The sequence below is a fragment of the Lutra lutra genome, chromosome 4 (genome assembly GCF_902655055.1).
Source record: "Lutra lutra chromosome 4, mLutLut1.2, whole genome shotgun sequence".
In the NCBI taxonomy this organism is placed as follows: Eukaryota; Metazoa; Chordata; class Mammalia; order Carnivora; family Mustelidae; genus Lutra; species Lutra lutra.
This window is the reverse complement of record NC_062281.1, coordinates 129151096-129177740: the sequence shown is the minus strand read 5'-3', so window position 1 is coordinate 129177740 and position 26645 is coordinate 129151096.

Sequence of the window (26645 nt, the reverse complement as noted above, 5' to 3'; positions counted from 1 at the left end):
CATTAGCACATTGATGTTTTATGCATTTCATACATAATACTCCTCGTGATTATAAAATTCAGACTATAGAGCTGAATTAAGTTTGCTGAGAATGGAATGGGGTGGGAGGAAGAACATGGGCTATTGAGAAAAATCGTCTTGTTGCTTTATCTTCTAGGAGATCTGTGGAAGCCTTTCTTTTGGAAAGTGCTCAAAGACAGATCAAATGTGATAATAAAGGTTCACTATCTGAGCAGGTCTGCCCTAGAAATAGTGCTTTAGAAATTTGAGGTGGGAAAGAAAGGCAGCCTATGCCAGAAACTGATTAAATTTCAGTCATCTATCCAAAGAAGTCCCTAGTTGCTTGTAAAATGCTCCATATAATTACAGTAACTACGGGTTTTAAAGGAATTTACACATTAGCTTTTATCATGGGACTTTCTTTGTGGGTGCATTTCTACTTTAAAATCAATATCTCTAAAATAAACTTTAATAAGATTTATTAATTTTATCTATGTGGACCTTTTAAAAGTCAATATCAAATATCTTTCTCCAGATTCTTCTTGGCATTTGAAGAAGCTTAGATATAATCAAATGTCATGCCCTCTGTATGTTAAACGATCATTGTTCTATGACTTTGCTCTTGTATACAACGCAGCCCGATTTTAAACTTTGAAAGAGTTGCGAATCAATACAAAGACCGTTTAAAATGTGTGGGTCATCCTGATACACGATCTCAGTACTGTGGACAAGGCTCATTAGTTGCTTCTTGAGCTATTATCTTGCTCGTTGTTAGATTTGAATAACCCAGGGAAGGAGTTTGACGGCCCCCAGTTGACCCTGCACTACGGTGGCTAAATCACTTTTTCAAAACATCTACACGCTCTACGAAAAACAAAAAGGCTTTTATAAAGTTGTGTCCCAGAGAAAAGCTTACTATATTTCATTGGAAGTAAAGAGCATTTATAGGATATCACAGCCTTCAAACCTTTTCTTTTTCAAGAGAGACTTGGCACCAACATTTCTTCTCAGTAAACCTCAAAGGGGAAGACTCCCTGCCAACCACAGACTCAATGGCTTCGTGTTAGGTGGCTATAATCTTAATCCAAAGAAGAATGAATTTGTATTTTTCATGGAAAGGAAGACTTCTGAGGAAGTCAAATGTTAAGATCTTCATGGATGCCAGAAAAATTCTATCACTAAAGCATAAAGGCAACATCAAATTTTGTTGCCCCCTGAAAATGAACCTGATTTAGTCTTAAATTTTAGATGTTTGTAAACACGAAACTTAGGCCAACTTCCCATCCTTAAAAAAAAAAAGAAAAAAAAATTTAAAAAAAGGAAGAAAGAAAGAAAAAGTAAAAATTAAGCTTTAGTACCAGATTAGAAGCTTAACTATGTTTCCTTTTTTCTGTCTTTACCCTCATAATGTCTAGTTTCTTGAATTGTAGCTTCTACGTAATAAATTTGTATATTACCTTGGAAAACTTACTAAAAGGTGAATTTATAATATTTAAACAGTACATATTGGTTAGGCACACCATAAAAATATAATTTAGTAATTAGCCAAGGTAAACATCATATCGTTCCACTTGGATAACATGGAGAGAACAATATTTCAGTATTTGAACATAGCTAACTACCAGGGATAAAGATCACTTCAATTTCAGTATCTGTAACTACCCAGCTCAACAATAAGCTATCTCTAGGCACCGTCCCCATCTTCACATACACAGGAAAAAAAAAAAATGCTATTTGACACTGCGTTGACTCAAAACATCAAAGGGTACAGATGTACTTAATTATCATTTTATAGCCTGCCCTTTACCTGGACTATGTGAATAAGGTTTTTATTTCCTTCCTTATTTGCTAGTAAATGACATTTTACACGATCTATAGAGGATCTATCAATCTGTATTAGGATTGGGTCTAGTTGCTTATAACGTAAAACTGAATTAATAGCAGCTGAAACCAGCTAATATATATATATATATATATATATATATATATTTTTTTTTTTTTTCATGCAAAGGGAATCTGAAGTTAGTCTGCCCATGAGTAGTATGGTGGTTCCATAGTTACAAGTCACACATGGTCCTGTTGTCTTTCTACTCTGCCCCCCTGCATACTGGCTTGCTTTCTTTCAGTTTCTCTCCTGTTTGCAAGATAACACTAATACTCTAGCCATTACATTCTTTTTCCAAACACCAGAGAGGGCAAGGGGAAAATGGCCTGCCAGATCATCCTACTGCATTCTTCTCAAAATAGCACCACCACCACATACCCAACGACTCGTATTTATATCTCATTATCCAGCCTCATTTTGAAAAGAGGCTGAAAGATAGTTTTGTAGACATTCACTCTGCTGTTTCCAACAACATAGGAATTCTCTCACTTAAGAAGAGAAGGGGGATATGTATAAGGTGGGCAGGTAATAGTTCCTTCCATACGGTCTTGAAATTTGGTCCTTTAAACATGCTTTCAAGGTGGCTTGTTTGGGGACCTGTAACCCCAAATCTAATGCAAACTATTTTTCCAAAAGCCAGATGGAGATTCTGCGAGCTCAGATCCTTTAGCCTTATCTGCCTGCTTGAACAGCATTGTATTGTAGCAGTAAATGTTCCAAATATAAACTGCAACTTGAAGATAATTTGATTAATCAAACCCGTTCCAACCCCCAACTATATTTTTAGGTATCAATGTATTTTTCAACTTGTGAAACGTTGAAGTGATAGGCACCTATGACTTAAGCACCTTTTATTTTCACAGCTTAAGAGAATCAGAGAGAAAAATTGTTGGTTTTACATTATACATGTTTTCATTCTGTTTCCCCTTCAAATGCAACAGTTACCAGCACATTATTCTATTATTCTAGAAGTTACTATCTTCACAGATTGTCATCTGACAACTCCACTGGTGCAGATGTCCTTCTTTGGCTTTTCACATTTCCAATGATTAGTTTTTATTCTGAGTTACGGTGAAATAGAAAAAAGAATTTCATTTTGATTAAATTGCTCATATACAAATGGCCATGTTTTGGTCATCTGAGAAGCTTTTTAGTTTCTAGCTGGTATTTGACATAAGCTAATGAACTAGAGCATCACAAGATTAAAGACTGTTAAAATATGGATTTTTCCTGGCCATGTTTAGCATCTCATCATTATGATGAGGATGATCAAAACTCTCTGAAATATGCTGATGTTTTATAGAAAAAGAAGGTCAGAAGATAATCTCAAATATTGACCCCATAGAGATTAATTCAAACAGATTTCTAAAAGCATCACATGTCACAGAATGAAGCACATGTCATACACGGGCTGGTCTGTGACATCTGTAGCTGAGAGCCGATGAAAAAAAGAGAGAGGTCACACATTTTTATGTTAACATGTTTGCACACCTCCTTGGAGAATATTCCACTGCTGAGGACTACACAAATGATGCAACTCTAATTTGTCTAAATTTAATCCCAAAATAGCTATGATGTCTTATTTGATCAGAGACCGAGAATGTTGTAGGGGCTCATTATCTGGAGAGGTTGGATGTCCTTAGGTCAAATATTATTTTAAACTGGGATACCTTTGAAATTCGGTCAAATTAGTGGATCTTTCCTCTTACACTGTGCCATTATCACTCAAGTACACACAAGGTGTTAAGCCACAGCTTACCTGCTCCTCACCACTACGTGCTGCCAACAGCTGTATCAGTCAACAACAAATGGATTCCGATACTGTCCTTGAAAGAATGGTTTCTCACCTTTGGAGGCTGACATCTGCACCATGTAGAAGGGGAAAAAAGTGTGTAAGATCTGTATTTATTATTACTTGCTGTGTGCATCTAAGAAAACATGTAAGGGTTGCCCAGAAGATATTCTAAGAACACATGTTAATAATTGTTACTGGTAACAGTTGAAAGTTTAGCAACATTAGATTAATTTGGTTGATGAGTACGCACATGACTGAATCCTACATTTCATGAATGCTGGAACCACATCTCAAACTTATTTGCATGTCCTATAGTGCCTCACACGGTGTCTGGTAAACTGTATGCTCTCAATAAATATTTTGATGATAATGAGTATTTTACCTTACGTCAACATCAAACCAAAACATCGATTGAAAAGGAGAAGATCTTTGAAATTTAGATCTCTTAACTTCCCCATATTCATTTCTCATTTAATTCCTTTTTAAAAAATCAAGTTGTATGGGACTGCCATGAGTAATAAGAAATACGCTAGAATGTTAAGGACAACAAGTAACTTACAGAGAGATTTTACATTTGCAAGTAAAATGGATGGTTTGGGAATTAATTCCTGTTACCAGTTTGGCTCTGAAATAATGATTAGGTAAATTTTGACCCTTGGTGGGTGTGTTATTTTTTCTTTATATTGGGACCATGCTAACCAGGCAATACAAATACAGACAATAACATATCAAGTCACAGACATAATAGAGCAGTGAATAAGTGCTCATCTTTTTCATGATTATTGCCTCTATGTTATATTTATTTTCCCCAAATAATTATTAGCTTTATATAAATAATATACTTTATTCCCTTGCTAGTGGAAAATGATGTTTGACATTAAGGAAAGGTCAGGTATCGTGAATGGGAAACCACAATGAGCATTGCCTTTAAGGATTATTGAATGAAGAGGTACATATATTTGACAAAGTATAGAAATCAGATAGCTGCCATATTAGCAGTGCCCTTTTACATGCCATAGATTTATTGACCTTTACTAAATATAAAAAAAGGTGAAACTGTGAGTGCTTAGTATGCATTATGATGAAAAACCTAATATCACTTCCCTGAAGATTTCATGACAGCATTCTAACCAGGGTAAATTCACCAAATGACTGGACATCAGATTGGAACATAAATTAAACCGGCCAGCTAATTTTAGAAAATACACACACAAACAGAAGTAGGTAAGTCCCTATGCCAGATAAATTGTCGCTGTTAACCTGGGAACAAGTGAAATCCCTGTTCCACCCACATGCGCGCATACCTTCCATGGGCCCCAGTCACGCTGGATAGTTTAGTGTGACAAATGGATTCTGCAAGTCACAAGGGTGCTTACTGTTGTAGACATCATGGTAGCAGCTTTCTAGCTGAAATGAAAAAAAAAAAAAAGTTCAACTCTACACCTTTCATTTAAGTGCAAAATCACAATGTAGATTTTACATTCAGAACTATCATGGGAGAAGTCAAAACAATTATTTACATTCAAGGTTCTAGAGTAATTTCTTTCACAACTTCACTTACTTTTCCTTTTTTTTTTTTTTTTTTAAGGTTTTATTTATTTATTTGACAGAGGTCGAGCACAAGCAGGGGGAGGCAGGGAGAGAGAGATGCAGGCTCCCCTCTGAGCAGGGAGCCTAACACAAGTCTCAATCCCAGGACCCTGGGATCATGACTTGAGCTAAAGACAGGGACTTAGTTGACCAAGCCACCCAGCGACCCCTATTTTTCTTGATAGATAACATACTTTTTGCCCTAAATTCTGGAGTCTCATTTAATTATTACTATATTTGATCAATAAAGGAAAGCTTTTTGCAGAGATTAGGGGGAAGACGTAAGAATCTTTACAGAGTTTTCATAGACTTTCATATGCCGTTCAAGTTGGATAAGTACCTTACGGGGCCAAATTGATTTGTATTCATCAGATTCGGTGATGTCTATATTCCAAGAGCTTAAAAAACATTAAATTTCCTCATGAAAATACAATTTAATCCCAGATAAATGTTTTTGTTTGCCATTACCTGATGGTTACATGGCCTTTGAAATTTATACAAGCTTGAAATGTACCAAAAATGTCCAACTTCTCTAAGGAAACATATACTTGAATGCATAGCAATAAAGCTTCATATGCACTATGCTCGACAAGGAATGACAGGTGGAGAAACCAGTGTAACAAAGTAGCCAAAGCCGCATTTGAGTACATTTGCTTTCAAGTCTCTGCTATATCCTTTCAGACTTGTGAGACCCTGGACAAGTTGCTGCACCTCTCTGAGCAGCAATTTCCCTCAGCCGAATGGAAATCATAGTACCTACTTACAAGTCTTTTGAGTGTTGAACAATATAGCAAATCTGAAGAGCTTAACTCAGCACCTCAGTAATTAAGTACAATAAGCACTCAACATTTATAGTAAAAAATCATTAAAATTCTTACTGTGGTCATGAAGTTGTGATGCCATCCATCATGGTGGTGGTGGCAGTGGGGGTGACCTCCAACTTTCTTTTTTTCCAAGGTATTTGTTACTAAAATAAGTTCAGTAAAATGTGTATGGTGATTTAACCAAACTACAAAATGATTTCACTATCTCTATTTATACAGGAAAATATGAAAACATAAATCCCTTTTACTAGATTCTGGTCACGAGAAGAATATACAATACATTATTAGTAACCCCCATCCAATTTTGCCTGGATATGAGTTTTCTTGCAATCCCAACCTCCAGATCTAGCTTTCATGACAGGATTGAAGAAGCAGCAAATAAGGAACCTTTCCCCATATCTCAGAATAGCAGATGGTTAATAGCACGAACTCTGTAACCAGCCAGCCTGGGTCTCGGTCTGGTTCCACCATTGGCCGGCTGTGAGACTGTGCAACTGCTCATCCTCCCTGTGTCTTGGGTTCTTCGTCTCTAAAAACAATACCTAGATTTCAGTGATCTTGTGAGCATTCATTAGATAGTGCATGTAAAGTGCATGTTATAGTTTTTTTAACATAAAATAAATTCTCAAAAATGTTAGCTGGAATTATTATTATGATCCATGAGCCAGTCTTTCTGCCATACTAGTTTCATTCCTTTTAAACACTGCTAATTTTAGGATGAAAGGTTAGAAAATGACTTACATGTTGCAACCTCCCCGAATTTCACCAGTATTACCATTTCAGGGGCTTAAAAGAAACACCAGTTTTAGTTATGATTTTCTGGCCAATACATTGATAAGTTACATGAATACACTTTTCCCAAAAGTCTTACTAAAAAAAAAAAAGAAGAAGAAGAAGAAGAAAGAAAGTAGTTTGTTAACATTTAAATGGAGCCATCAATGGATAGTAGGATTTCTTTTTTTTTTTTTTATAGATTTTATTTATTTATTTATTTGACACAGAGAGATCACAAGTAGGCAGAGAGGCAGGCAGAGAGAGAGGAGGAAGCAGGCCCCCTGTGGAGCAGAGAGCCCGATGTGGGGCTCGATCCCAGGACCCTGGGATCATGACCTGAGCCGAAGGCAGAGGCTTTAACCCACTGAGCCACCCAGGCGCCCCGGATAGTAGGATTTCAAATGACTTTTACTGTATTCCTTTTTTTATACTGCCTATTAACACATTTATTTTCCTAGAATTGGCACTTGTAAAAAAAATGGTCGTTCACCTCTGCCTGAAGTCATTATCACACATTGATTATCAGTCAACACCTTAGAGGTATTAGCTGCCTGTCAAAGACGGATGGTAAGAATTCTCATAGGACGTGAGGAGGACGGTGGAAGCTGAGGGGCAAGGAAAAGTGTCTTAGGAAAAGGAAAAGAAAAGTGTCAAGGGTGGCAATTAAAGGAAGTGGATTATGTCAAGGACTGAGACAGGAAAAGCCAAAATATGAACCAAATAGGTTTGAAAGCTTTATAACTGCAGTGATACCAAGACAAAGACACATTAAAAAAAAAAAAATCCTGGCATGTGATTCTGTATTTTTAAAAATGTGAGAGGAATCACTTCATCTGATCTTTACCAAAAAAAAAAAGGGGGGGGGGAGGGGAAGAAAGGAAAGAAAGAAAAAAAAAAAAGAAAAGGAAAACCTGTCGAATATCATTACTCTATTTTGCAGATAAAATGGCAAAGCTCAGAGTGTGCAAATAATTTAATATCACATAGCCAGAGCTGAATCTTGAACCCACAATTTCTGACTTAGTCCAGTGTCTTTCTAGTAAACCAACCTGTTTTCATTTATTAGTTACATATACAGAATATAAAAATGAAGTTCATATAACCAATCCTTCACCCCCAAACCAAAAACTGTGACCCTTGTTTACAAAACATATGATTTAGTGTGAGAAATAAAATTTGCATGTACAAAAGAATTTAAGATTGCTTCCATGGAGCAGATGAGCAAATACAGAATTAAATGCAACTTACATGCATGATTCCAGCTACCCCACACACTCATCCCACCTCTATGTTCCCCTAGTATTGGTCATTCAAAATCAATTTTGGAAGAAAGAATATAATGCAAGCATTTTTCCCCCACAGTCTGTCTCAGTTTTCACGGATTTTGAGATTCCTTCGTTCCTCCTTTCTACATTTATTAAATCCTACTAATAGCTACAATCCTGAACCAAGCCCTGGGGCTACAATGTTAAAACAGACACTGCCTGTCCCACTCAGGGAGGTTACCAATTCTTAACAATGTTTAGTGGAAAACTTTTAGTTCGGTAAATAGTACAATTAGTTGGGGTCTAGATCTCAAAATTTCCTAACACTTCCTTCTCTTCAGCAAGTCCCTGTTTTGAGTGAAGCTGCTTTAAGTGTGGCTGTTTGTGAGACAAGAGCGATTACTATCAGAGTTCCATTGTGATGACCTTCACTTTATCATTCCTTTCCTTCCTGATTAACGTTCAGCGGACTTGTCACAGTTTCTCCTCTACTGTGCCAATCTGCGGCTTCCAGACCTGTTTCACCTCCCTTTCTTGACTGTAACATTCAGAATCAGATTTCTGAAAATTGTGTGTGCAAGCTGTGATAATGCTCCTTTTTATAAATATGCTGATAAAAATAGGACTGTGACTCTGATACTGACCAAGGATTGGAAAAAGGAATAGTTACACAATAAGTTATTGCAACCTCCCTTTTATTTCCCTCTTAATGTTCAGTAGAAATCATTTTCTAGCTTCAAATATTAGCCAGACACACAACCAGGTGAGACTGTAAATCTTCATGGAGCCAGTCAATAGTATCCGTCTCCTTGATGTTGCATCTGAGTTGGGAATACGTGTTCATTGCCTTGGTAATTTTCTTTGCCCAGGTCCCTGAGGGTTGTTAAGATAAAGGACAGCTGGACCAATGTATCTATCCATGGCTGTCAATGTACAAGGTTATTCTATAATTACCATAATCTTCAAGAGTGGGGAGAGAACATCCTCATTCGGGGTGTCTTGATGGTCTGGTCCTTCTGGAAAGAGTTCATAAACTTTTGCATGTGTCATCCTAGCACCATGAGATCTCTCAGAGAAATACCATTTGTTTTAAACTAGGAGAGACTGAGCCATCCTTTGGTTTCCATGGCTGCTAATATAGTCTTCTTCCAAGTTCACCAGCGAGTTATTCCACTGTTCAGATCTATTTTAAGATTGCTACTGGTCTATAGGATCTGGTTGAAAACAAAATAAAACAACAACAACAACAAAAATTGCTAAAACAGTTACCATACATTTCATACACTAGCATATTCCTTTGTTCAAAGAAATTCTTAGAACATAGGACAGTATCAAATGGTCATTTCCACTCATTGGAGGTTCTACAATGTGCATTATTAATCTGTGATTCTGCTTAAGTCTTCAGTCAGATAATTTGCAAATGGAGGTCAAAATAGGGCCAGAGTTCTTAAGTCTGTGAAATATGACTCTCAAATTTCAGTTCCTATTTTTTTTTCCAGTGGCCTTCTTTAAGTAGGGGAAATATTTAGTTATATGATTATGTAGAAATCATTTACCCTGAAGGAATGTTGACTTCCCACAATTAACTCTCCTCTTAGCATACATCGACAAACTTTTCTTGGTATCTCTTCTAGACTAAGTACTAAGATACTAACTCATAGTACAAGGGTTAATGCTACCTGGCAGCTAACTTTGAGTTCACAGTGATAGAAATTAAATGACTTAACTCAGAAAAGGCAACGAGTGCTCAGGGCGCACAATTACTGATGTTACTTTGGGCTAACTCCACCATAAACCTGGGAATTTAATAACAATAGTTAATTACGTAGCATTCAGCATGCTCCATGCAGAAAATGCTCTGTATAATTCTTCACTCCACCCATAGGAAATTTTGGTATCTCTCTTTTGCAGATGAAGAAATTGAGCCACAGAGTGATTATGTCACTTGGCCAACTTCAGACAACCTCCAAAGGGCAGGGCTAGAAATTGAACCCAGAGAGTTTGAAGTCAGCGTCAAGCTTCTGACAAGTACATGGGACAGCCTCTCCTTAAACTCTGCTCTTGACCTCTAGGTCTTAAAATGCCCTCTTCTTACTCTTGTTTTGAGAGTTTCAACTCTTATTCTTTCATCTCATTACACTATCTTAATGCCTGGAATGTTTTTCTCTGCGTCTTCTTTGTGGCACTAACTTTGTGGCACTAACTCCTACAAAATTCAGCTCATAATTTACTCTCTCTCTTAAATCTTTAGTCTAGTTTGGATGCAGCTTGTGTTGCTATAGTGTGTGTGTGTGTGTGTGTGTGTGTGTGTGTGTGTGTGTGTGTGAGAGAGAGAGAGAGAGAGAGAGATAACTGATATTTACTGAGCGTTACTATGTGCCAAGCACTAATGCCTTTCCATGGATTATTTTGTTCCATCTTTGCAACATCACTGTAGGGAAGGCACTCCATTTCACGGAAAGAATACTGAAGTACACCAATAAGGAAGGGATTTGCTTATGACTATAATTAATCAATTAATGATAACTGAAAAAAATCAGGATTCAGACTCAGCCTGACTCCACATGCCTTAAGCACCATATCCATCTAGATGCTAAAGACAGACAGACAGACAGACACACACACACACACACACACACACAACTATAATCATACTACTTGCTATATTAGTTTCTCACCTCTAGTGAAAGCACCCCGAGAGTCAGAGTGATGACTAATTTGATTTCATCTCCCCTGTTTCTCCCAGGGTGTATAGCAAGTAAATATAGCTTGAAAATTTAACTGTTTTAAGTTTTTCTGATTCTTCCCTATTGGTTCCCTCCTTTTTTCCTTTAGTCCCTCACCTGATACTTAGTTCCCGGGGTTTCAGTTCTTAGAAGGGCTTCTCACCTAGGTGAACCTCACTGCTGTTGCTGTACGTCCCACCCGTATCTTGCAATTCCCTAATTCCCAGTACTATTACCAAGGTCTCCCAACATTTGTCCTTCTTCCCACCTTCATACACGCTCACCCTTCACCTGGGATGCCTTTCCTTCCTTTCTCTGACTGGCAAACTCCAAGTTCTTCTTCTTAATTCAGCTTAACCTTGAGCTTTGTTGGGTTCAGGTGCTCTTTTCTGTTTTTTTTTTGTTTTTAAGATGTTATTTATTTATTTGACAGAGAGATCACAAGTAGGCAGAGAGGCAGGCAGAGAGAGAGAGGAGAGGAAGCAGGCTCCCTGCCAAGCAGAGAGCCCGATGAGGGGCTAGATCCCAGAACCCTGGGATCATGACCTGAGCTGAAGGCAGAGGATTTAACCCACTGAGCCACCCAGGCGCCCCTGTTTTTTTTTTTTTTTTATTCATGTTTCTATGATAGCAGGACTCATGATTTGCACCGTATTACAATTCTGTGTTTACCTGGATCTCTTCCCCCTAGAAGACTACAGAAAGGAACTTATTCATTTCAGTACCCAAGGCCTAGAAGAATGGGTCATGTAAAGTGTGCTCAAAAATATCATGTAGTAAATGAATAAATGAGAAATCTGGAGAATATACTTTGAATAACATTATCTTTACAAGAGGTCTCTTTCATTGGAAAGTTATGTGTTAGTGTTCTGTCATTTTCTAATGAAAGTAATTTAAAGATGTTGTCACCAACAAATAACATGTTATTAACTCTTATTTCAAAATATAGATTTAATGTAAGAAGATTGATATTTTATTCTTTTTCATGCTTTTTCAGTATATAATTAATGATAGGAGGACACGTTCACCTTACTTCTACTATCCAAGCCTCTGCTTTTTGAAGAGTCAAAATCCTTTTGCCCAACTTCTGCTTGGGTCACAAGTCCACATCAATGCTTCTGGTACAGAAGCAATCTTTTCTCTCTTCTAGGGTACAGGGTCATCTGATTGGACTTTCCATGGTCCTGGCTGAATAGGAAGGGAATTAAATTGCAGTGTCAAAGGAAATTACTCATTCTAAGAAGCATTCACACATTATCTATGCCCCAAAACCATTTCTGACACTCATTTATGATTAAAATTAAAAGAAAAAAAAAAAGAAGAAGAGGCAGTTTGGCAGTATTTCTATGACAATAAAATGTGAAGACCAAATTAAATCGATGGTTTAAGTCTGTGGCACACCAGATAAGAAAGTGTTTTTCTCAGTGGTGTTTTAGAATTTAGAGACATACCGGGGTGGGGTGGGGGGGAAGGAGAGGAAATGTGTGCCCCAGTGTAAGAAGGTCCATACAGAACTTCATTCTAGAACAAACCTTATTTAGGTTGATGTCTGATAAGTTCAAATCACCCAGCATTCTTTCATGGGAAGTTTTTAAGGAGCAAAGGTCTTTTTAAATGAAATCCTAAAGGTCTTAAAGGTGAAAACTTCTCCCAACAAACTCATTATTCACCTTGTCAATAAGCACGTACAATTTACTTACTTTTATTTTTAACATAGTTCTAAGCATCTGTTTGAAACCTGTTTACGTTTTTAAGCTCATGGGTGGGCACAACAATTGGTGAAAAAGATAATAATTTCTTGATAATGTATCCCTGGAATAACATGGAACTGAGGTGAAATGCCTGTTTTAAGATATTCCAACATTATTCAGCCTGGCTTAAAATTGTGCTCAATCCTATGTCCATAGGAAAAACAAAATTAAAATGTTAGATTTAACAGGAAACTCAAATTGATTTTTTTTAAGAGTAAAAATGGTGTTTTTCTTTTTTTTTTTGAAAGGTTACGGGACTGTTTTAGTTCCTGGAATAAATATAGCAAAGAGACTTAAATGAGAGAGGCGCCTAGATTTATTTAAAAGACATGTCATCTCTGTGGCCTCTTCACACGGGGCAGAAAGAACAAAAATGACTTATCAGCCAGACGATTTGCCTTTTAGAAAACCGTGATTTGTTTCTTATGTAGGCCTATTTTTATACTTTTATTTCATGGACTGGCATTTCAACACTTAAACATCTTTTACTTTAAACGTCAGTTTTCTCTACCAACTGAGCATTTATATTCTCTTTATAAAAGCAGGTTCTTTTCAGGTTTGAAGTAACAATTTACTATTTATTTTGTTCTGATTCTTAAGCATCTTAATGGAAGTGATACTTTTGTTACTGTTACCAGTGATCACATTACTGGATGATCCTATATTTCTATAAAAATATATTTGTAAAGCTCACTGGGAGTTATATACGTTTATGCATCCATTATGTAACTATCTGCTAAAACCCTTCAAAACTATTGGAGAATTAGTACCAATCACTGTGATAAACGTTAGTAATTGTATCTATGTTGGATCAAAATTTAAACTAAAACAAACGTTCATCCAAATTTTATGATTTTACATTTTCCTGTAGAAAGTATGAATTGCATGAAAACTAGTTACTTCTTAAGGAAAAAATATAAGGTGAGCAGTGGTTAATGTTGGTTAGGCAAATGCGTTCCCCTCAGACTGGGTTGCCGACTGTCTCCGTGAGTGGAGCAGTACTTTCTGAGACGGTGAGAGTCAGATTTCCTGGACACAGAACTAGAGGAACAAAGGTTGCTTTACACTGCACTACAGGTCTGGAATTATAATATACCAAGCATAAGGACTTTAGAGTAGATAATTCTAATAACAGCCAAAATAAAATGCCCTACAGTTTTCCCCCTATTAAAATTCTCATTATAGGGGTACCTGGGTGGCTCAGTGGGTTAAGCCTCTGCCTTCAGCTCAGGTCATGATCTCAGGGTCCTGGGATCAAGCCCCGCATTGGGCTCTCTGCTCAGTGGGGAGCCCGCTTTCCCTTCTCTCTCTCTGCCTGCCTTTCGGCCTACTTGTGATCTCTGTCTGTCAAATAAATTAAATAAACTCTTTAAAATTCTCATTATAAATGCCCAAATTAATCCACTAAAAAAAATTGCTTAAATGTCCATATATTATAGATCCTATGTTAAGAGTCTATAGAAATTACAACAAATAGTGAGAAACAGAGTTACGCTGGGATTGATCAAACCAAATTATATCTATATTCTAATTTATCACATGGCTTTCAACAATTTTCTGTTTATTTTGTTATGGTTTTGAAAGACACTGATTGGCCTTGTCTGAATTTAGCTATTCTACTAACTGATATCAAGCTATGCCTTCCCTGTGATTCATGGATCAAGTCACCATTTTACAACAAATGATGACTTGAACGTTTCCATTTGGCTATTTGGATATAGTTTTAGATAGATGTCAGTAGAATTCAAAATTACTTGAGTCAACCCCTTCATCCAGGCTTTAAAAAAAAAAAAAAAAGACCCTGAAGTCATCTAATAAATTTTAATTTTCCATTAAGTAACTTTATTTTTCCTAATTGAATTCTTAATGCACGTGTTAAGTATGCATTTAGTGTCTTATTTTATCCTCATAACAGCCTAAGGGGATCAGTATTATTGTCCCCCACCCTATTGAGGAAAAAAAATCAAGGTCCACAATGTTAGCCAAATTGCTTCCTGACACGCAGTAAGTATGTTGTGCAATTTAGATTTGAGCTTAGTTCTTTCCGTTTGCAAAGTCTGGATCTTTATCACAACATAGCGTTTTCCCAATTGCACTCTGTTTTTCTAGAAATGTTAACAAGTAACAAGTAAACAAGTAAAATGCAAGTAACATTATTTTTCCTTAAAATAAAAAAATTAAGGTATATATAAAGAAAATAACTACATTTATTAGACATTATCATATAACAATCTTCCTTTAGTAATAAATTATTTGTTATAGTTTTAAGTGTATACAATAATATTTTTTTAAAGATTTATTTATTTATTTGACAGAGAGAGAGAGAGAACACAAGCAGGCAGAAGAGCAGGCAGAGGGAGAAGGAGAAGTAGGCTTCCCACTGAGCAGGGGGCCCGTCACGGGGCTTGATCCCAAGACACTGGGATCCTGACCTGAGCTGACGGCAGATGCTTAATGACGAAGCCACTCAGGTGCCCCTACATTAATATTTTTTTTAAGCAAGTAAAAGATTAAGAAAATTCAGAACTATAGTTTCTCCATGTCTTAGCTTAGGCTGCTCTAATAAAATGGTATAGACTGGGCAGCTTAAACAGCAGACATTTTATTCTTTATAGCTGTGGAATCTAAGAAGTCCAAGATGAAGAGGGGCTAGAAAATTCTGTTCTTGGCAAGGCCACTCTTCCCGGCTTGCATATCGCTGCCTTCTCGCCTTATCTTCACGTGGTGGAGAGAGTAAGCTGTGATAACTCTTTCTTTTCTTTACAAGGGCACTAGCACCATCATGGCAGCTCTACCCTCATGACCATGTCTAAACCTAAGCACTTCTCAGACACCTTATCTCCTAATACCTTCACCCTTAGGGTTAGGGCTTCAACAGATGAATCTGTGGAGGACGCAAACATTCATTCCATAGCACTTCAGGTAGAAAATTATTACACGGTATTTTAAGGAAGTAAGACACAAAAAAAGTGTAAATGGTTGCCAATAGTCTAGTTTTGGGGTTTAATGACAAATGACAAAGAAAAGTAAAAGATAAATAAATAAATAAATGAAGGATGTGCATGGACCAATGATGGGGGTGAGCCAAGAGTTACAATTTGTGTGATTTATGATTGATCCAATTTTGGGTGCCTAAAGTGAGGAAGGTTGTAGGCAAGAGAAAGAAAAAGAGAGGAAAACAATTTTTGCCATATTGAGAAACCCAATATTTAAATGGGACATTATCTGATTGACAAAAGGATGGTGTTGTTCAGTGTCTACATTTAAGCTTAGGCAACCTTAACCAACTAACCTCCATGCTCATAATGGACTATGCTATGTAATTTGTCTTCTAACTTTAATAAGTATTTTGGATTGTTAATTTTTTGTCCTATGTTAATTATATAAGAAATGTTTCCCATGAATTCATGATTGGTAGAATATTTTAAATGAAAAGAATATTTGTGTCTGAATCAAATAATGAAAATTGGAACAAGTCAAAATAAAAATCAGCAAATTCAGCTTTTAAGTTCTCAGAAATCATAAAGCAATTTTTCTACATGAAACAATTATTTTTGAAGCATCCAAATTCACTGTGCAGATCATGTAATTAGTGATTTTCTTTCCTTAACACTCGGTACTCATATCAAACAGCTAAATGATATTTTTGCAGTCTTTTTCTCATTAAAAAAAGATCATTTTTTCCTTGCATGTAAAATTTTCCCCAAAAATGCAAAATTAATTATGCTTTCTTTTTTATCTTATCCTTTTTTAAAAAAAGATTTACTTATTTAATTTTGTGAGAGAGAGATAGAGAGGGAGCACAAGGGGGAGGAGCAGAGGGAGAGGAGAGAGAGAATCTCAAGAAGAGTCAGTGCTGAGGGCATGGCCCACTCTGGGTCTGGATCTCAGAGCCCCAAGATCAGGACCTGAGCTGAAAATAAGAGTCCAATGACTGTACCACCCAGGTACCCTGTTTTTATCTTATCTTGATAAGATTTGTTCTTTTAGTCTGAAGAAAATATGATGGATTTTTTTATGTTTTACTGAACATTTATGGCTAATACAAAGTTTGTGAGATTATGAGTTATCTATTGCTGTGTAACAAATTATCTTAAGACATAGGGCTTATAACAACAATAAACATTTTTGTATTTCACAGGGTTTATGTGTCAGGAATCTGGGAGTGGCTTAGCTGGGTGATTCTGACTCAGTCTCTCTCACAGGGTTGCTGTCAAGCTGTTCAATAGGCTTTCCTTTTTTTAAAGATTGTATTTATTCAGAGAAGGGAAGCAGGCTCCCCTCTGAGCAGAGAGCCCGATGTGGGGCTCGATCCCAGGACCCTGAGATCATGACCTGAGCTGAAGGCAGAGGCTTTAACCCACTGAGCCACCCAGGCACCCCAATAATGCAAACTATATTTAAAAGTGTGTTGTATCCATAGCTGTCACATTACCTGTCACATCAAAAAAAAAAAAAAAAAAAAAAAAATTGAGGAAGCATTTTCCAGTATTTGAAAACTACTAATTCAGCAGAGAAGTCATACATGCTCTTCATGAGCAAGTGAAGTTTCAGCTTAAGTGTTTATTTTTCTGCTTTTGTTTTAGTCATTGATGTAAACAAAAATATCAACCAGCATCCATTTCAAAAGTATACTCATTAATCAATGAGCGATTTCTTTGCTGAATTGACTTCTAGTCAATTTATCCAAAGTCTGATTTTGTGAGTCTTGTTAGAAATAAATTACAAAAACTGATATTAAAATTTGCAAGAAATAGGACTAATTGATCACGCTGAAATGTAGGGATATAGAGTTTATAATAAAGACGATTATATATTTTATTATTGGTAAAATTTTATACCATAAATTCCTTCTTTCTTTCTTTCTTTCTTTCTTTCTTTCTTTCTTTCTTTCTTTCTTTCTTTCTTTCTTTCTTTCTTTCCTTGACAGAGAGAGAGAGAGCACAGGCAGGGGAGCAATAGGCAGAGGGAGAGGGAGAAGCACCCTCCCTGCTCAGGACCCTGGGATCATGACCTGAGCTGAAGGCAGATGCTTAACCGACTGAGCCACCCAGGCGCCCCTAATACTATAAATATTTGTAAGAAACTAATGTGGTATATGCACCTACTGAAATAAAGATACACGCGTTCCTTTTCAGAGAACAGGAAAGCATTTACCAGCATACCATTTTGCGGACTGAGCTTCCACTGCGGCTCACTCACTAAGCTGGGAAGTCGATGCTGCCTGTTAACATGACACCCTACTCATGTGGCCTCTCCACAGGGCTGCTCAGCCTGGCATCTGACTTCCACCAGAGGGAGGGAAGCAGGAGAAGCAGAGCCAGATGGAAATTACCCTTTTCACGACCTACCCTTAGCACTCACATGGCATCTTCTCTCTCTTGAACAAACCTAAATTTAAGGCTGTTCTCCAAGATCGTTCGGGTAGATGTAAGTCACTGCTATTGATAGATGGGATGTCTGTGTCCACCGCCACCCAGACCTTCAGATGTTGAAGACTTACCCCACAGTGTGAAGGCAATAGGAGATGAGGACTTTGGAGGCACTTAGGAAATGAGGGTAGAGATTTATTAAAAAGTCTGAAGCCTAATAAAAGAGGTTCCCTGGCCATTTCTTTCATGTGAGGTTGTAGTGAAAGGACGGCCAGCCATGAACCAGTCTCCAAATCTCCCTGTGCTTTGATCTCAGGCTTCTCAGCTGCCGGGACTGTGAGAAATGAATTTCTGTTGTTTATACGTCACCCAGTTTACGGCACTTTTGCTATAGCAGCCCAAACACGAAGTCTGTCACTAAGCCGAGACCCCAACCAAGGTAAGGAGGAAAATCTCTCTCAGTCTTTCCCGAGGTGATATATTTAATCCCAACAATAACTGCCACATTCCGTTGATGCATAATCGTTTTTAAAGAACCACACGTTGGCCCAGTAGGTTTGGAAAGCCATGCATCCTGCTGCATCATCCCATCTACCCTTATCCCCACAAACCCTGTTCCAGAAGTGAGGGGAAGACTAATAGTATTTTGCTAAAATACCGGAAAGAGAAATGATAAGTAAATTATCCATTAATGCCAGGATGAAAAATACATCTATGGAACAATTTTCTCTTTATAAATATTAATGTCAGAGAATCTGTACAGCACCTGGAAAATTTAGGTGATCTGCTTTTGGCCTACTAGCCATAACTGTCCTAGATTTAGAATTATTTAATAAAAAGGTAAGAAAGAGAGGGAAAGGCAGAAAGGAAGATAGGAAGGAAGAAACTGTAAAATGATGTAAAATTCAATGCTTAAGGAATTTTTAATTATATTCTAAAATTTGTTAGTAAAAATCTGATATTCAATTGAGATTATGAAGTTTGGAATATTCATTATATATTCTATTCACTTACCTAAGTACCACTTCAAAGGATTTGAGCTTTTGTTGGATCTGCTCTTGGATTCTGAATTTTATGAATAAATAATTTTTTATAGTTCTAGCCTCTATTGTTTCACATTTGATTTTCTGTGACAAGATATAATACAGCAACAGTAATACTTTGCTTTTCCATAACAATTTCTGCAGCAAGTTTATAAAAGTATTGTCTGTTAACCCAAAGCTAAATTGCATGCTGAGAAATGTGACAGGTATTTGGGGGTGGGGAGGTAAAAGGGGATGGAGTGGGAGATACTTACCTGGGAATATAATGCTTCTTACTCAGGCTTGCAAAATATCTGCAAAATAAAACGTATCCATCATATTTATGTAGAAATAGGTCACAGTCACATTTTGGCAGTTCTAATCCTTTTGACTAGTGTAAACACCATTCCACATTTGTGGCATTACAATGTCATAATCAGAAGAACAATTTGGCCATCTTTACTTCAGGGTTATGATCTTCATTCAAACACTACGTACTTCACATTCCAGATTCTATGACAACAGCATCAGAGACTGCTGTGGACTGAATTTTGTCTCCCTAAAATTCGTATGTTGAAGCTCTACTCCCCAGTGTGACTGTATCTGGTGATATGCCCTTTAGGAGAGAATTAAGTTTAAATGAGGTCATAAGGCTCTCTAATCCAGTTGGAAGGACTGTGGCTGATAATGAGAGAATGAAACCTCTCCCCGTCTCCTTCCTCCTCTCTATTCCTGCTATATGAGCACACAGCTCCAAGGCAGCATCTGTAAACCAGGAGGTCTCACCATAAACCAAACTGACCAGCACCTTGATATCAGACTTTACAGCCTCTAGAACTGTGAAAAATTTCTGCTGTTTAAGCCACCCAGTCTGTGGTCTTCTGTTGTGGCACGCTGAGGAGACCAAGACAGATGTTGTCATTGAGAAGCGGGGTGTTGTTATAACGTATCTAAAATTGTGGAACCGGCTTTAGAACAGGATAGTGAGGAGAGGCGGGAAGAGTTTTGAGGCACATGCCTGAAAAAACTGAGATGTCTATGAAGGGACTGTTGGTAGGAAAATGATATTGAATATGAGATGAAGGAAAAGAAGAGAGCTGGAAGAAAAACTTCCATATACTTAGAGAATGCGGGCATAATCAGAAACAGAATGTTGGTAGAAATATGCACCCTAATGGCCACTCCGGTGAGGTTTCTGATGGAAATGAGGAACAGGTGATTGGAAACTGGATGATTGGTTATTGGAAGCATGATCCTTGTTACAGAATGTCAGAGGACCTGACTGAATTGTGTTCTAGAATTTCAGGGGAAGTCAACCATGAGAGTGGTGAAGTTGAATATTTAGCAGAGGCGCTTTCTAGGTAAAGAATTGAAGCTGAATCCTAAGTTCTCTGTACTGCTTATAGTAAAATGCAAGAAGAAAAAGACAAATTGAAGGAGGACTTGGTAAGCAAAAGGAACCATAACTTGGGAGATTTGGAAAATTCTCAAATCATCCATATTGCGAAAAGCAGAGAAAGTTTGTTCTCCGTTTTCTCCTCTTCTCGTTTGTTCTCATTTTCTCAGTGCTGAAGAAAGCACTGAGGTGTGAGGCTGGGACGCCTGGGTGGCTCAGTCCATTAAGGGTCTGCCTCAACTTAGGTCATGATCTCAGGGTCCTGGGATCGAGCTCCACCTCAGACTCCCTTCTCAGTGGGGAGTCCACTTCTTCCTTTGCCTCTGCTGCTCCCCCCCATTCATGTTCTCTCCCTCTGTCAAATAAATAAATAAAACCTTTAAAGAAAAAAAAAGAGAAAACATCAAGTGTGTGGCTGAACGACCAATGAGATACAGAGATCATGAGTGCCAATCATGACTTGCAGCTGTCTGAGCAGAAGCCAGAAATGGAGATTAGACCAAGAGAGCCACTGCAAGTTAGAAATAAAGGGCACCGAGAAAGCAGGACGAAATGCAGGAAGGCTTTTGGGCTTCAGGGATTCTCTAGGACCAGACCATAGGGCTATTTGCCTACAAAACGTGCTGACGCTCCCACCACTGAACCTAAGGGGTAAGGTCACCCTGCAAAGCCAGGGAGGTGCCCTGGCCACCGCAGTGGGCCTGGACAGCAGAGCAGAGCCCCCCAAAGGATTACAGCCTTCAAGTCTAACAGACTTTACCTTCTTCTGTAGCTAAGATTCTCACACACACCACGGCTCCCAAACACACACTCATCGCTGTCGTAGTTCAGCTACTCCTGGTCGTTTTTTTTTGTTTTTTTTTTGTTTTGTTTTGTTTTTTTTTTAAAGCATTTTATTTATTTATTTGACAGAGAGAGAGAGATCACAAGTAGGCAGAGAGGCAGGCAGAGAGAAAGGGGGAAGAAGGCTCCCTGCCGAGCAGAGAGCCCAATGTGGGGCTCGATCCCAGGACCCTGGGATCATGATCTGAGCTGAAGGCAGAGGCTTAACCAACTGAGCCACCCAGGCGCCCCTACTCCTGGTGTTTTTAAAACAGGATCGGGGCAGATGTATCTTGGGGGACTGCAATGTTTCTAAGCGCTGTGCAGACCCTAACTTCATCAAAGCCGTCCCTACTTTACCTCCGCTCCACTTCTCTGACCCTAAAAGGTACAATTGGTCTGCTAGGTCTAGAGCAAAGGCAACTTGATTAAAAACTTGCAATGATTTCCCTAAGCCTGACTAAAAGAAGCACTGAGTGAGATGCCAATTCTTGAGTGGGAGAGCCAGATTTTAGAAATGTCAAAAAAGGGAGGAAAGCCCAAGAGCAAGTTAACAACAAAAACAGCCACAACAAAAAGGGTGTACGGTGCATTATCTTTTGAAGACTATACTTTGTCGCTGTTATTAAAAAAATAAAAAGTTTTTATTTTTACTTTCATTTTTTTAAAAGATTTTATTTATTTATTTGACAGAGAGAGAGATCACAAGTAAGCAGAGCAGCAGGCAGAGAGAGAGGGAAAAGCGGGCTCCCACCGAGCAGAGAGCCCGATGTGGGGCTCGATCCCAGGACTGTGAGATTATGACCTGAGCCGAAGGCAGAGGCTTAACCCACTGAGCCACCCAGGTGCCCCCCAAAATAAAAGTTTTTAAATGAGGACAGTATGAAATTTGCAGTGGCCCACCCAAGCCTTTCCAGGGTAATACTGGGAAACAGTAAGCAATTACATTATGTAAACCAACCATCTGAGCAGAAATGATAATTAAAGTAATGCATCTGTATGCTTCATTGATTTATGAATTTGTTTAATGATTCTTGTTCCGAGTAGCAAAAACTACTATGCATTCACTGATTTTTAAAGGCAATATATAACTGCGTGACCTTTTGTTGCATCAAGGGAAGTAATATGCAGTAATATTCTGAGAGATTCAAACAGTCATACTGATTTTTGATTACATGTTAACTCATATATATTTTTTTCTTCATTGAAAAAGTTTTATGAGTGTATATTCATAACTATTGATTGTTTTGGAAAGAATCATGGCACCCGAGCAAAATTGCCTCCCGATAGCGAGGGTTAGGCTTAAATCAATGCTGAGGGAAACCATGAACTGTGGTGGGGAGCTTGGCACCAGGCCCTCCCACAGGCCTCACTCCACAGCCACTAAAGAGGTGTCTGTTTGTAACCAGATGCTGCTGGACAAAGGCCATGATGGGTGGTTGTTCTTATCAGGGAATGTCTTTGTTTATATGGCGTTCAGTCACAAGCTGATCTTTCTATTCATGTCTTGCGGTGTAAACTTCCCTGTTTGTTTTCACTTCTTTTTAACCTAGTTGCCAGAGAAGCTTAGCACATAGCTAACCCAAGAACCAGGAACTAAGTGAGGACAAGAATGACAGGAAAGTAGGGATGATATTAGCGCTCTGAATTTTGAACTCTTGATAAGCTTCCATCTCTCACATTCTCTGTGTGTGTGTGTGTGTGTGTGTGTGTCTTTCACATACTTTCTCTCCTCGGTATCTTTCCTTGTACCAGTCTCTCCAAAAAAAATGCAAAGAAGGAGCCACTAAAGAGGGACATGCTTTGCAAGCTGCACACACACACACCAGCTTTCGCTCATTCAGGAAATCCAAGCACTCTATCGTCAGCATGGCCATGCTTAACTGGAAGCAGATACAAGGAAACTATAGAAACAGCCAATTTGCCATATCAGATAAGACCGCTCATTTATCTATTTCTGTACCTTGCCTCTGGGAGTGACCAGTATCTGATGCTTCATAAAAAGGTGGAGGGGGGAATCAAACAAAAGAAATAAATACTTTCAGCAAACACTCTTTAGACACTCGTTCCCTAGTCAGGATAGCACCTTATAATCTTCTATTCTCCTACTCTTTTATTTTGTTCCCCTGCAACCTTCCTGTCCCATATTAAATTTAAAATAATTATTATAAATATCAATTATGTCATGAAATATTTAGGCAACCTTACAATTAATTATGCACCTTTCTTTTGTTCCTCTTGTGTTGAGATTTACTTCTATTGAAAGCTGATTGTGTTTTAGGAATCAATTTCTAAGAAAAAAATATTAAGTGGCAAATAACTCACTTTGATTTTGCTAGTGCACGCATAAAATTTTGCCACACACTTTCTCATAATATGGGCTGAAATGACGCACTGTTTACCTTACCTGAGAATGTTCTGACAAAAATACAAGTGCTTATTGCTCTCAGAAATTTGCATGAAGCAGGGTCTGAAGATGTTTGACGTCGATTCAAATAAATATTTGTAAGACATTTTTCCCTGTAAGCCAAAATTAAACTGGATCTTCAAGGATTTCAGGAAAAACTACCAAAAATTACTTTGGAGGCAATTTAAAAAGAATTGCCAAGATTTGAATCTAAAGAATAATCAGTAAAGAAGCTAATGTAACAACATCAAGTATTGAAGAAAGCCGCTGTCAACACTTAAGAATTTCTTTTGTTAACTCTAAGACAGTTTGGACTTCATTAACAGAATTTGGGGCCATACTGCGTGGAAATACAAAGAAAACACAGGAGCATATCTACCTAATACATATCTATCTTTCAGTGGCAAAATTTAATGACCGTAAAACCGGTTTATGATATCTGACAGTGTTCATGCTTCACATCTCAATTTTAAAAATTTTAGGTGTTTTACACATAAGTGTTTGTTCACACACGTGTCTCTTGATTGTGATGAAACATTGCACAATATGACTTAGTGTTGATTTTATAACAATAGCATGGATTTTCTATCAGAAGCTCTCTGATCATGGAAAGAAAAAATTTGCTCATTTTTATTGACTTATGACTGACTCAAAAGGATGGTTCTAAATAACAATGTCCATCATCTTTTCATTGATTTTTGTGATTAAGTACAAAATTACAAAAATAAAAATATTTTAAATCTGGGACATATTTCCCACTAGATTATGACAATTTAAAGCTTGCTCAAAATTTGACCCTAAATTATTTGACAGTGTCCCTTTAAGCCTTTTAAGGGTCACTTAGCATTTCCATTACAAATCTCGACTTTCAGAGGTTTAAAACTTGGCAGTTTAAAGTTGCATGAGTCTGGAACTTATACAAGTTGTCAGAACAGATGTTTTTTATTTATTTGAGATTTTTTTTCTTTTTACCCTTTCTTTTCTTTCCTGATGCACTGAAAGTGTTTCTGAAACTGTTGATACCTTCCAAAATACACAAAAACTAAAACCTTTAAACTTTTAATTTTCCTGCATCAGAGCCATCAATATTTTTATTTAAAAGTATGATAAGATGGAGGAATCTGCTCCCCACACCATGATGAAAGGAAGCCCCCCAGATTCCAGAATTATTTATATGTATTATGATAAAGATTAGAAATAAAAATGAATTTTAAAGACCGATGATAGTAACAATCCGGTGATATTAAACCAAACGATGAAATCCTACTGAATGGACAAGGTATTTGACAAATGCACAAAGAAAAAAAATGAGCTCAGATTAATTGTGGGAAAGTCTTTGATGTTCTTTACCCAGCATGTAAAACCTTCAAGACGGTGGAAGGAGGTCTGAATCCTAGAGGAAAGGTACTGAATGTTCAGAATCAAGTTCAAGTCAAATAATGTTTTTAGTGATTACATTTTCTGTCAAAAAAAAAAACGGGGGGAGGGTTCCTCTTATCGACTGCACTTGCTTTTTAAGAACCTGAATGACTACATAGGTGACAAAGTTATAAACCGTTCAAATAACTGACAAGTGTCTAAGTCAGTTTAAAAAGATTAAGAGTGGCTCCCTTGTTGTGAAATTATACAAAAGTGCCATTTCACTTTTGAAGCAATTTGAAAGCCATTCATTTCAGTGGCAGGTAGCCAAAACACAAAAGCCAGAGAATGGCAGCAGAGATGTCACACAGGCATACACACGTCTTTTCCAAAGGCTTGTGCTGCCTCTAACCTCAAAGGCACAGCCTCAATAGGTTGCATAGACTAAAGAGTCGCAGCGAAGATCAGCGCTAGGTGCACGCATGTGTCCCGGCTTCTGGCTTGCCCTGATTCACTCTCACCCATCGCCATTTCTTAGCTGAACTCTTGAGCCCGGTGCCCCACTGTGGGTGCCTGGATTTCCATGTGAAGTTGCTGGCCACAGAGTAGAATTTGCACCATCGCAAATACCTGATGGGCAAAGTCTCAGCACTCCCGTAAACATGCTGGTAGACCACACCTGGCGTTTCCAGTGCTGAAATTTTCTTGCAGTGTATTGACCTCCAGCCTATCCACTGGAAGGACACAACATCTAGGAAAATCCCCACAGGTCATACTCTATTCCTCCTCTCCACTTATAGCTGAAGCACAACAATCTTAAGCCCTATCTGTAAAAACTCGAGTTTGAACATCCTAAATACTATGAAGAATGGTTTAAGTTGTGGGTCAGGCACTGTGCTAGTTATGGAGATGCCAGGGAATATCAGAACCCCCGGTAGGGGTGGGCCAGACAAACTAATCTTGGAAAACTTGAAAAATTTTGTTGGACTTCATAGTAATAAACTCTTTTTTTTTTTTCAAGATTTTATTTATTATTTTATTTTACAGAGAAAGACAGAGCACAGTTAGGGGGAGCAGGAAGCAGAGGGAGACGGAGAAGTAGGTTTCTTGCTGAGCAGGGAGCCTGAAGCAGGGCTTGAACCCAGGACCCTGGGATCATGACCTGAGCCAAAGGCAGGTGCTAACCAATGGAGCCACCCAGGTGCCCCAGTAATTTAAAGTCTTAAAGCCAATGGTGATTAAATACTGCTGTGTGTTACTATTGTATGCGCTTCCATCCAATGGAAGATGTTCCATGTGAGAAAATGGGTGTTTTTAAAGCCCCTTTGGTTCATCTTATGTACTTGTCTAGTTCATAAGCATTTCTTTTAGTCTTCTAGGTACTTGCACTGTAGAAAGGAAAAATACATCCAAACAATTTAGTAGAATTAAAGAAGCAGCAATGGAAGTGAAGGGAAAGAGTATTTACATTTGACTGGTTAAGTCAAAAAAGACTTCAGAAATGAGATGACATTTGAATTAGTGTTTACTAGGAGTAGAAGGGCTTAGGTAAATAAATCAGGTTAGGGAGTGGGATAGAGAGATAGACAGATGTTTTTAGAATATTCAGAGATAGTAGTGGTGGAACTTAAATTCAATGTTGGGGGCTGCAAAGTGG